The following is a 12189-nucleotide window of genomic DNA, read 5'->3' as shown; positions in this document are numbered from 1 at the left end:
AAGCTGACTGACTGGCTGGAGTGGCTGGAAATTCTTTATGCTACACTGCAGGTACTGTCCTGCTGACCTCTGATCCTTCTCCTGGCTTTGGGCATCTGTTGCTGGCACTGACATCAAACTCTTAGGAGTGGGATGGATTGAGGTTCCCCTCCCCCGGCAACTTGAGTTGAAAGCTTGGCAAGTCTATGACTGAAGATGCTCTTCCCCTTCTCTGACAGATGGACCCATTTAGCCCCCAGTAGACCAGGTTTCTCAAAGAGTGTCCTATGGTCTAAGTAGGAGAATCCCTGGCTGTGGCACCAGTCCTGTAACTATTTGCTGATTTGCCAGATTTCCCTGCTCCTTGCACACCCCTTCCCTTTGACCTGGAGAATTGATGGAAAAACTGCCTGTGCTCCAGAGTACCTTACCCATTGTTGAGTCATGTAGAGCTTCTCACTCAACATGATCTTTGCTACTATGCATTTTATTTTTATTTTCTTCTTGCAGTCTTCATCTCTGCAACAACTCCATTTACCTTGAATGGCATCACATAAAACATTTCACATTACATGAACTGTGCTTCTCTCAATGGTTTTCCTAACTAAGAGAAAAAGGTATAAATCTTGTCTTCTACCTAAATGTAATGTAATGAATATGGCTATCTGGTGGATACAACTCTGCCTGATTTTCTATTGGGGAACTAATTTACTAGGAGGAAAAAAAAAAAAAAAAAAATAAAAGTAACATGATGTTACTAAAGAAACATTTTGGCTACTACTGTACACTGTTACATTGTTGCTCTGTCATTTTCATTTTTATTACTCTATTTTCCTATAGAAGTTTGTCTTTAGTCCTCCTAAGAACATATGAACCAATCCACCAGCTTTTATTTAAGCTGACAGGGAGGTAGCCAGCTCAAAGATACTTATTAAGTGTTGTGAGAAAAGAAAAAAAAAAATGACTGGTCGAGAAAAGGATGTCTTGTCATACCCTTCTCATAGCTATTAGGGAAATAGTAGCAGAAACTTGATCCTTATTTACACATCAATAAATCCATATGGGAACATACTAATAGCAATACGGAAATTAAGTTTAATCATGGTTTCTTGGATTATATGGGTTTTGTTGATCCTGCCTTAGGACAAGGATTTTTCCACATGGTCTGTTGTGGTTCCTTCATTCAGATGTTTCTGTGATGCTTAAGTTACAGGCAAGTGATGATGAGGATTGTGATTTTGCCCATAATGGTTGAGAAAGGAGGATTTGGGAATGAAATACCTTGATCAAGATTGGTTGAGCATGAAACAACAAGGGAAATAAACTGCTTATCAACAATATAAAGAAATTAAATTTTTGCATGGTTTTTATATGTGTATAATCTGTTAGTTTAAGTGAACTTTGTCTTTATAGATGTGTGTTTATACAAAAATAGAAAATGTAAAAGAAAAAACAAACAACTGCATCCTCAGAAAGGATATAGAAAGTTAGGTACAGCAAAAAGAAAATATGTTTGGGTACACACACACACACAAAAGAAAAAAAAAGGTTGAATTCTTTGGTACATAAAGTATATTTAAACAAGAATTTACATGAATTGCTAAATAAATAATTTCTGTACAAGAAATAGAAACATTCTGCAGTTTATTGAGGTGCGTAAATTGGGTTACGTTTGTATATCCACTAAAGAGAAGGAAAAAAAAAATACTTCTAAAAGCTGGATGAGTAACCCAGATAAAAATTGAATTGCTCTCCAGATATACCTGTCCATCTCCACTAACTACACTCTAGGACAAGAAGACTTTTAACTTCAACTTGTTACTGGCATAATGCCAAGGTGAGATGAATAAAATAGAAACTACAAAACTGGATTTGATTCCTTCATTAAAGCCAGTAGAAAGTAGAGGAATAATAATGTTCCAAAAGTACATTTTCCAGGGTAAAGTTGTGCTCTTTCAAGTCTCCAAAGAAATAGATTTTGGCTTCAAAAAGATCCACAGATGTTCAATTTGTCATGGTCTCAAAACATTGACTTCAAAATAGGATCCATTTTCAGTCACCTGACTTAGAAATAGAGTCTTCAATTTTTTTTCTTAAAAAAATAGTTCATACTAGCTCAGAAATAGAATTTTATTTTTTTTTCATAAATTGATAACAACAACCACCTGCTATTTTCTAATGGGTTAAAGTTTGAAACAATCTAAAATTCAAAATTTTTTCTTCTTTATTTCATATAGTTTGGTATTAATCATCCTTCAAAGAATAACTGTGAATTCTAACACCTCTGATTCATGAGATTAAAAATAGATCAATATGGTGCCTAACTGGAGTATAAGCCATGTGGTAGCCTGATGCCAAGTTCAAGAATGGTCTTGTTTTATCATCAAGCTCCCCAAAGATAAGAGCTAGTTGGATTCTGGTTTGGGACCCAGGCAAATCCATCATTTCATTATGAATGTGTCGTACATCTTTGAGTAACCTTGACCAAGGGTATGGATGCCTGAAGAAGTTACCAATAGCTAAGTTTTGGTGCCGCAATTTTACATTGCATCTGTTGCTGCATGGTCACTGTCTGAAGGTGCTCTTTTTTCTAGGTGGTAGGAGCACAGGAGGGCACCTATAGAGCAGTCATAGAGCTTTGTTGATCCAGATCATTTTTTTTTCACCTACAAAATCCAGATAACCATGATTTTCTATGAGGTGTTTTGAGTGTACTCACACAGAGTATAAGATAAGTAGCTACTATTATTATTGCTATTAATAATATTACATTTGCTGATGCACTGAGCAAAATCTTTGCAGATGTGTCAAGTTCCAAGAAAAGTAAATTTCTCCCTTCCTCTATTAGCTGTCCCTTTCCTTCACTTTTTTCCTTCATTAAAATGAAAGTACTATAAAAAGGTCTGTAGGATTGTAGCTGCAAAGAAAGTCAATAGGAGCCAGTCATTTAACTTCTTTAGGCACCTTTGAAAATCCCAGCCTGACATCACTACAAATTAGCTGAACCAGAGGAAGGTTTTTCTTGGTAAGTAATATGAGAGTCACAAAGCACTTCTGCTTAACAAATGTTTCCTTTTCGTTACAGAACTCTCAGACTTTTTTGAGCTTGATTCTCAACATGGATTTTTCATATGGAACAATAGTTAGCACTCTGACAGTTAACACAGTAATGAACGATTAGGCAGTAATTTATCTGCTGCAGTGTATAGCTCCACTGAGATGAGACAACTTTTCTTAAGATTTCTGGCAGGGTTTTTTGAGTCTTTGTCAGTTAATTTTTATTCACACCTGGCTGTAGTTACACTGGACTATTGCATTATGCAGAATGAACAAAAATTCATTGACTTCACTTGTTCTTAAAGGAATGCACCATTTTGAGATTTTTTCATTAAGTCCTATTCATCTGAATCCCACTATCAGAGTATCCAGTATGGATTAACTCCATAAAGGCTTTAGATGTTGTCACTTAATAAAATGCAGAATTAGGCATTTAGGTAATTTACCTAATGCATGGGAAGAATCAGACACCAAGAAAGCAGTCCATAAAGCTGAAAAGCTACAGTAGGAAATGCACAGGGTGAAATGAGACACTGATTCAGAGCTGGTGAAGGCATTTTGATCTGATTTGATAGAAATGTCTTACAACTGCCACTCAATCTTGATCTTGCTCTTAAAAAAATAATAAAATCTAATGATAGACACTAGAGGTTTATAAAATTTGAGCAGGATACTCACCATATTGTACTTAAAGCAAATCAGGAGTACATTTCATCTGACCTAACCTGCTTGCCCATCTTGGGATAAGATGAATAAGTCTCTTGAGCCTCTTTCCATTGACTTTACAGGATGACTAAGCTATTTTAAAATACATAAATCTGGGCATATGAATGCCCCCTTAGTTGACCAAGTCTGTGCAAGTTCCCTAAAACTGTCCATATTATTTTCCACAAGGTCACCTAGAGAACCCTAAGAAAGCTTCCAAAGGTAGATGCAATCAGTTGCCTTCCAGTAGTATCTGTCACAGGCTTTGGAGAGAGCCTACATGAGAAAAAAAAGATTAATCTTTACCCTGGAGCTTAACGGAACTCACTAACCATGTCACTAAAAGGTTAGTTATGTGCATATACCAAAGAAGAAATGCAGATGTTCACGGTAGAAATTTAGAAGTCTAAGAATTTTTGATACGACAGTGTGAATGTCTAATAAAGGTGTTCTGAAGAATGAAACTGGGCTTGGGTATCTAAAACATCAGTTTTAGTGCTCAACAGCTCAACAGTACTTACCCAAAGGTTCAAACAACTCTTCAATCTTACATCTTACTGTTATCAACAGCTCTTTCACACTTAAATGCTATTACGAATCTAATTCCCCCTGATTTGCCTCAAGGTCTGGTTTATAGCAATTAATAGTGGCAATAAGAGAAACAATAAAAAAATAAGTTATTAGCAATGATTCAATACATTAATATTATTTCATTATCTACTTCTGTTAAAGAAGCATTAACCCATCTATGATCATGGTCCCAAAAGTCATCTTTTTTAAGCAAAAAGAAAAAAATCTTCTGCAAGCACCCTTTAATGATGGATACAGCCCTAAGTCATTCACTCAGCTGTTTTATTACTTGTCTTTAATTCTGATGAGTTCAAAGCAGATGTGCATCACTGAATTCCCAATAAAAGGCCACTGCTTGTCCTGCTGAATAATAAGAACCTCTAATGACACCAATTAAGAGCTGTAAATGTCATTTACACTTGTTTGTTATTTTTCAAGTCAATAAGGCTATGGGAGGCAGAGAAGCCTGAGATCACTTAGACTGGAGCAGTCTGAGGGGACATTTTAATTGAAATATTACATAGAGTAATAATGAAAAAAAAATTATAATGGAGCAATTACATTTGAGATTGGGTCAGTTGCAGAAGATACTTCAGTCATGGTTCTTTTCAAGAATTATGAGCTATAAAGAAATAAAAGTCCAACACTGGGGAAAAAAGAAAAAGACAAAAAAACCCCAAACCCCAACAAACTCCAAATCCACAGAAAAACAAAACAAACCAAACCCCTACTAAATGCAGAGGATTAAAAGTAAATCTGTTCTAATACTGATTTCCTGCTCTACACTGCATTAGCTCATGGATATCAGGTTTGATATACAGATTCAGACAAAAAGCTAGGATCTAGACTGAGAAAGAGTCTTATTGCACTATCACAGCAACTAGGACTGATGATTGCACTAAAGCTACATTTATTTAATATTACATTGCAGAGGATTGATGACAAATGGAAATTTCTGAATGGAAATTAGTTATCTGGAATCTGATGTGTCTAGTCACAAATTAAGTTCCAGATGTCAGGCTTGGAGAAGCCTTATTGATGGGTACAGGGACTCTGTATATCTGTTTTGCCATAAAAAAATTTCATTGGAGTATGCCTAAGAAAGCTCCTTTGAAATTATCTTGCAAGGAACAGGAAGCAAATGAGTAAAACTGAAAAATCTGAATCTCAATGGCCCAGATATATAGAGCTAGAACAATGAAGATAATTCACCACTTGTCAGCTCGTGTAAGCACCTAACCTCATTAATTATATGTCACAAATGTACTCAGAACTACTGCTTAAGTGGCTCAAAGGCTACCTGCGTTCCCATGGTACTTGAATTTCTCCTGTTGGTCCCGTGCAAGGTCTCCACAGCATATTTCTCCTTCATTGTTCAGCAAGCTGCAAAATACTGCCTTCATAGTCATGACCCTCAAACAAGGAGCTTCTTTATCTGTCTTGCGTAAGGATCCCAGTGCTGTGGTCATGGATCCTGTTCACAGAAAACGTGTAGGACAAGAACTACATCTGTGTCTCCACATCAGAGTAGGTCAATGGAGGATTTTGGAACTACTGTATGAGAAACATTGACTAAAATAATTTTCTGTAAACAGAAAAATAGACTTTAATCTCTTACTACCCAATTGACTGCCCTCTCCACTGACTCATACAATTAATCTTTGTCTCCCTTTCTCTTTATTGTGGGAATTAAGACATGAATAGGAATCTGATTTGAGAAACACAATTTGGAAGCAAAGCAGAGTGAGGATTAGGACCTTTACCAAAGAAACCTAAAGACAAGTTCCCTTGCCAATAGGTTCCTAATTAATTTGGGCGGAATTTTTCTCTCTTTTATTTTGTTTTCAGAAGAGTAGAGTGCTTTGCTGTGGCCAGTAAGCAATGTGTGCTTTCCAGTCTTTCTTCCCATCTCACTCTAGCAAAGCTGTCTGTACAGCTAGCTGAACACAACCTTTACCTTTTAAGGGCTTTATCACTTCCATGTGCAGGATCTTAGTTGCTGAATTTGTGTTGAAGTTGTTTCCAAGCATCTAGGAAACTTGGAATAATCTAAGTCTTCTTTGTGTTATTAAGAACATCTTTTACACTTTGAATATATTTCAAAAATCTGTAAAGGTTTTCTTCTAAGTAATGCAGAAAGCCATATGTACAAAACAATGAACAATATGGACAAGTTTAAATAGGAAAGTATTGTTTCCTGTGAGAAATAATAGAAAAATTTGAGGCATCTGCTGAAACAATCATATCAGTTCATAAATACTTTTTTTTTTAAAAAAAAAAAAGGAAAAAGGGAAAAGGGGTAAAGAAAAAAGAACAAAAAATAAAAATAATAAAAAGAAGAAAAAAGAAAAGAAAAAAAGAAAAATATTTTTAAAAAGGAAGAAAAGGAGAGGCGTGGTTACATGATTCCTAGCTAAACTGTGGCACTCACTGCATCAGGATACTGTGGATGACAAATGTTCACATGAGTTCACAAAATCCCTCCTGAATCACAGACTGCTGAGCTAGAATATCATAGCTGCAAGTTTGCCCATATTTGTACTCTTCCCTAGGTACTGATGCTGACTGTTTTCAGGGGCAGGGTAGTGGTCTAGATTAAATTGTTGTCCCACTTGGTATAGCACTTACAATAGGATTATGTTTCAAATGTTTCTGACAGCCCAAAACTGAATAGCATCCTAGTAAAATGCTGTGATGCTGATTTTTTTTTTTTTTAAATTTCCCAGTTCTTCTCTTTCTTTTTTTTTTTTTTTTTTGGGGGGGGGGGGAGGGGGGAGATAAGGAAGAAGCCAAACAATCAGATACACAAAAGACTTCTACCTTTGCAGACTACCATTCTATCTACATCTGCCTTCTTGTACTTCCACCAAGTAGCAGTTATTGAGTGCTTTTCAATTGGCATTTATGACTGCCTCTAATGGCTTGCTTGTACATAAGGCTTGCATATCCTAACTAAATATTCAGTGATTTTTCCTTATTCTAATGTCCTTAATTAGATTTATGAACTCTTTACTATGTTTTATGTTGATGAGGGACTGAGAATAAAATCCCGAAATGCTCACTCTAATAAAATATCACAGCTAACCAACTTGTGCTTTTGCATGTGTTATTTCAGTGAATAATGAGCTTTAAATAATGTTCTGAATATGTTACCAAGGATAGGCTAAGGAAATATAGACTAGTGATCTATTACAATACATTAATAAACACACTGGTACATATAGTCTGCTGTCCATAAGGAGTAATGGATCACAGTGTAAGACCTGAACTCAACCTTCCAGTACCTAAAAGGGGGTTACAAGAAAGCTGGAGAGGTACTTTTTACGAGGGCATGGAGTGACAGGAAATGGGGTAATGGTTTTAAACTAAAAGAGGGTAGATTTAGATTAGATGTTAGGAAGAAAAACTTACCTATGAGGATGGTGAGACACTGGAACAGGTTGCCCAGAGAAGCCATGGATGCCCCATCCCTGGAAGTGTTCAAGGCCAGGCTGGATGGGGCTTTGGGCAACGTGGTCTAGTGGAGGGTGTCCCTGCCCGTGGTGGGGGGGTTGGAACTAGATGATCCCTTCCAACCCAAACCATTCTATGATTCTATGATTCTACGATTCTATGAACAAGTTAAGGGATGAGGGGCTTGAGGCTTTTTTCAAAAGTCTTGTAAATAACTACCCATTTTATATAGAAGAAATTAATATCTTGCCATTTCTAGTCTATTTTGACCTGGGGTTTTTTTGTTTTGTTTTGGTTTGTGTTTTTTTTCTTAGTTCTTTGAATCTGAAGTAAATTATTGAGGTATAAAAATTGGTTGTAGTATGACAGCTTTGCCTTACATCTTCATATTTAGAGCTAATTAGCTTCTCTTCCTGAATTAGATATTGAAAATGTTTAAGCAACATAAACCATGGTAGCTATCAAGAAGTAGCACTCTAATTGAATTGACATAAAATTTGCCAAAAAGCTGGTACCTAGTAATATTTCAAAAAAAAAACCCAAACCTTACTATTCCTATATGTTTGTCCAGGACATGAACACTAAGATGATTTTTTCTTACCAGTATCAGATCACTCCAGTATGAATTCTCTGGGTACTGAGCCTGATAATGCACTGTATAGGTAATCATGCCTGTTATTCGGGGGAAACTATGTTCAGAGGTAATATATATCAACACAGTCCTATTGACTTCAGTAGATCTGCTGTGACTGACGTCAACCTAGTTACATAAGCAAAAGCATATTCTGCTGGCTTTTATCCTTCTATGAGTCCTTGGTACTGTAAGAGAGATTAGGAAAGTTACTCTGTTTTGTGATGTCTTTGTGTGAGCAGGTAGTTATATCATTCCTTATTCTAGCAAACAGAATCATTTTGTGACTGCCTTCCATCATTCCTCCTTCCCTATTTTATATGACTCTTCTGTTGGCTTTACCAACAGACCTGAAACTTTAGTCTCTCCACTGACTCCATTGTGCTTTGTATAAGAATCTAGAATGATATGCTTTTTCTGTCAGAGACCATTTTTCACTGTTTTCTGAATAGCCAAGTGGGTTCTGAATGTTGATTAAGGCATGTTGATGCTCCTGACCTGCTACTGCAACTAAAATGATCTTGTGAAATAAAAGTGACATACCAAGGGCAGCTGGTAAAAAAGCTTCGAAGAAATTCCTTCAGGAATGATAGAAGATTGTATTTTGACTCACACTGAACCATATACATATACAGAGTTACATGTTTCTTTCCAATGTTGTTACTAACTTACAGAAATGTAGTTTGCCATTAACATATATCTTAAAAATTAGGCATTAAAAGCTTGGAAACTTGCATTCATACGTATGTGAATATCTGTGTATCTAAACTCCAAAGCAAGACCAATATAAATCAAGTGGGTAAACCTCAGCTCAACGGTTCAGGCTTGACGTACAAGTGTAATGTTAGTTCATTTTTACAAGTCCTAGCTTGATGTACAAGTGTAATATTAGTTCATTTTTACACAGACATTTGGTGTTAAAGTGTGAGACAGTAAGTAAGCAAAAGTAACAAAAGCAAAAAGAAAAGTTAAACCAGAGTCAGAGTGTAATTGTTAAGACAGAAAAAGTTACGTTAGGATTCAAGGGGAAGTATGTTAACATAGAAAGCTAAAAAGCTCTGTGTAAAGCTTCAAAAAAATCAAAAGGTGGCAATGTAGCATTGTGGAGGTACTCATGAAAGCAATGGAAGCTGATATTTCCCCAACCGACTGAGCAAAGGCTCACCAAATTTCTTTTTTCTTAGCTATTAATGCCTTGTTTATTCAACCTTTGTACCTGTTGCACCTATTAACCAATAAGTAATTACACTTAAAATTATAGAATAGAATTATTGAAAAATCCAGGCTAGATTTCTGGAGATCTGGTCCAATGTTCTCTGAAAGGAAGGGCCTTTGAACAAGGGTCCTGGGAAACTGAATTTCCAAGAAGGCAGATTCCACCACTTCTCAGCGAAGCCTATTCCAGCATTTAATTGTTCTCACTGCAAAAAGGTTTTCCACCTTCCTTCATAAATCAGGTTTTGCAATCCTTTAACCACCTTGGTTGGTGGTTGTACTCTGGACTCTATTTTTTCAGAGCAAAAATTAGGGTTGTGAGCAAACCAAAACTGAACACAGTGTTCCAGGTGTATCCAAACAAGTGCTAACCAGAGTGGAATAATCACATCCCTCTTTCTGCTGGCTATGTTCTTGCTCATGGAGCTCAGGAAACAGTTTGCCTTCATAGCTGCAAAAGCAGCGTCCCTCAGGAACATAACATCCTCCCAGCAGAAGAGATACATCTAATCGAGGCAGACCGCAGCCTGTACTTCTGCTGCTCCTGTCTAGCAGCAGGATTTTACATTTATCTCATGTCAAATCTCATGCAGCTCTTGTTGACCCAGCCTTGTTTGTATCCTACTTACAAAGTTTCTTTGCTCAAAGTAGTAGTTCTCTAAATCCATGTGACCTGTGGGGGTGAAGGAGAGAGATCACAGTTAAAACTGTTTGTCACATATCCAGGCTGAGACACTGCTAAAGGATTCTTTGCAAATTCTGAAGTTTGCGAAAGAGGTGGGTAATAAGACACGGCCTGTGCTCTGTGAAGATCCTGTATGGGAAATGGGTTGAAGTTTTTACTGTATCCACTTTCCATTCAGAACAGCAAATTGGGAGCTCCTGAGGCAGTCACTGCCTCTTTCCCTCTTTGCTACACACAGTTATCTTTAACTTAAACCAATTATATGATTCTTTGATATTTTCTCCTGTATTGATCTCACGTAGTGTCCCCCAGTTTAAACAGATCACTGCTTCCAACTTGCATTCTGTAATTGGGAGGCTGGAGGATGATGAGGATGACTGATCTGTCAAGCTCTGTGGGGTGATCTATCAGCTCAAAGAGGACTTTCCCTACTTTTCCAAATTTCCCAGGTAAGAGCTGTGAGAAGTGCAGGGAGTGTTACTTCCTGAAGTTCATCCTGGATTACATAGAAATCCACATCTTCCTTTCATAGGTGTGTTGGCATGAAAATACAGCCAAAAAACAGGCCCCAGAAGTGTAAAAACAGTCAACTGGAACACTCTCTTTGGAAATAAATAACTTCCAAGTAGAAAATATGTTTTAGTCAACACTGTCTTGATTTTGACAATTTTCCTTTTGCTTTTCCCAACTGACATTTCAAACTGAACAAGCACCACATGTTGAGAGCCACATTAAAATATTTCATTTCAAAGTGTTAATTTGACTTCAAATGGCATGTGAAATGGACAGTTATTTCACAATAAATGGCAATTTGGCACATCAGAGTTGGACAGGCTGAAATATCAAAACTGTTTTACAGTACAGTTTTGCTGTATTTGCTTCTCATGCAAACATAGAAACTCTTCTTTTTTGGGAGTTGTCGCTCTGAGTGGATTAAAAAAAAGACAAAAGAACTCCACTTTCTTCTCTGTGTAAATTTTCAGTGATTTCAACTCTGTCCCAATTTGGAGTGAAAGTAAATGTCAAAGTACTGGAACATCAAAACATTGAAACAGAGATTTTATTTTCTGATCAATTCTAATATGTGCATATACCAAAATGCTTCAAAGCCACAGTTTCTCATTTTTAAACCCCAAATGACCTACAAGAACTTCTGGAAAAATGCAGAATGCATCAGACTTCATGTTTAAGGATTCTTTTATAAAATAATGTTTAGGTTTTTTCTTAGAATTTATTGATAGTGGCTGGAGTATGACATCAATGGTTTTGCCAAGGAAGCCACAATTTATTACTTGTGAAGATTTCATGACTTAGCACAGAGGTATAAACAAGACCTTTGCAATCTGTGCTTCTTATATGAGGTCTGTCCTGCTCTCAAAGCACCAACTCTATATTTATATGTATGTAATATTAGAGCAATAGTTTTTGAATCAATATCTATAAATGAATATTAATGTTTTATAGAGGATTCATTAACAAAATCAAAATTTATTACACTATAAAAGTTAATCCTGAGATACTATATTAGCCAATCTTACAGTCCCAACTGACTACGTCTACAGTGCAGATCTGTTACTAACACCTGCATAAATATCCAGAAAATAATGTATTTTCTCTGTTTACTTTTCCTTAGGATAAAGAGTGAAACAGTAAAAAGACGCTAAGACACAACAGGGGATGCAAAACAGACAAGCTGCAACAGCCTACATGGGAGGATATTACAGAATTACAGTTGTTGTTGCAATGGCTACCAGCTGTGCATCTGGAATGAGCAGGTTTGGAGTCCAGGAGTTTTTAATACAGGAAAGAGTTTGCCTCAGATGCTCAGTCCTTTATATTTTATTTCAGTCTTTAATTCAAATGTTTTAAAGAAGAAAATTTCAACAACTCCAGT

Source organism: Grus americana, chromosome Z, assembly GCF_028858705.1.
Source record: "Grus americana isolate bGruAme1 chromosome Z, bGruAme1.mat, whole genome shotgun sequence".
Taxonomy (NCBI): Eukaryota; Metazoa; Chordata; class Aves; order Gruiformes; family Gruidae; genus Grus; species Grus americana.
Note: the sequence above shows the minus strand (reverse complement) of the source record.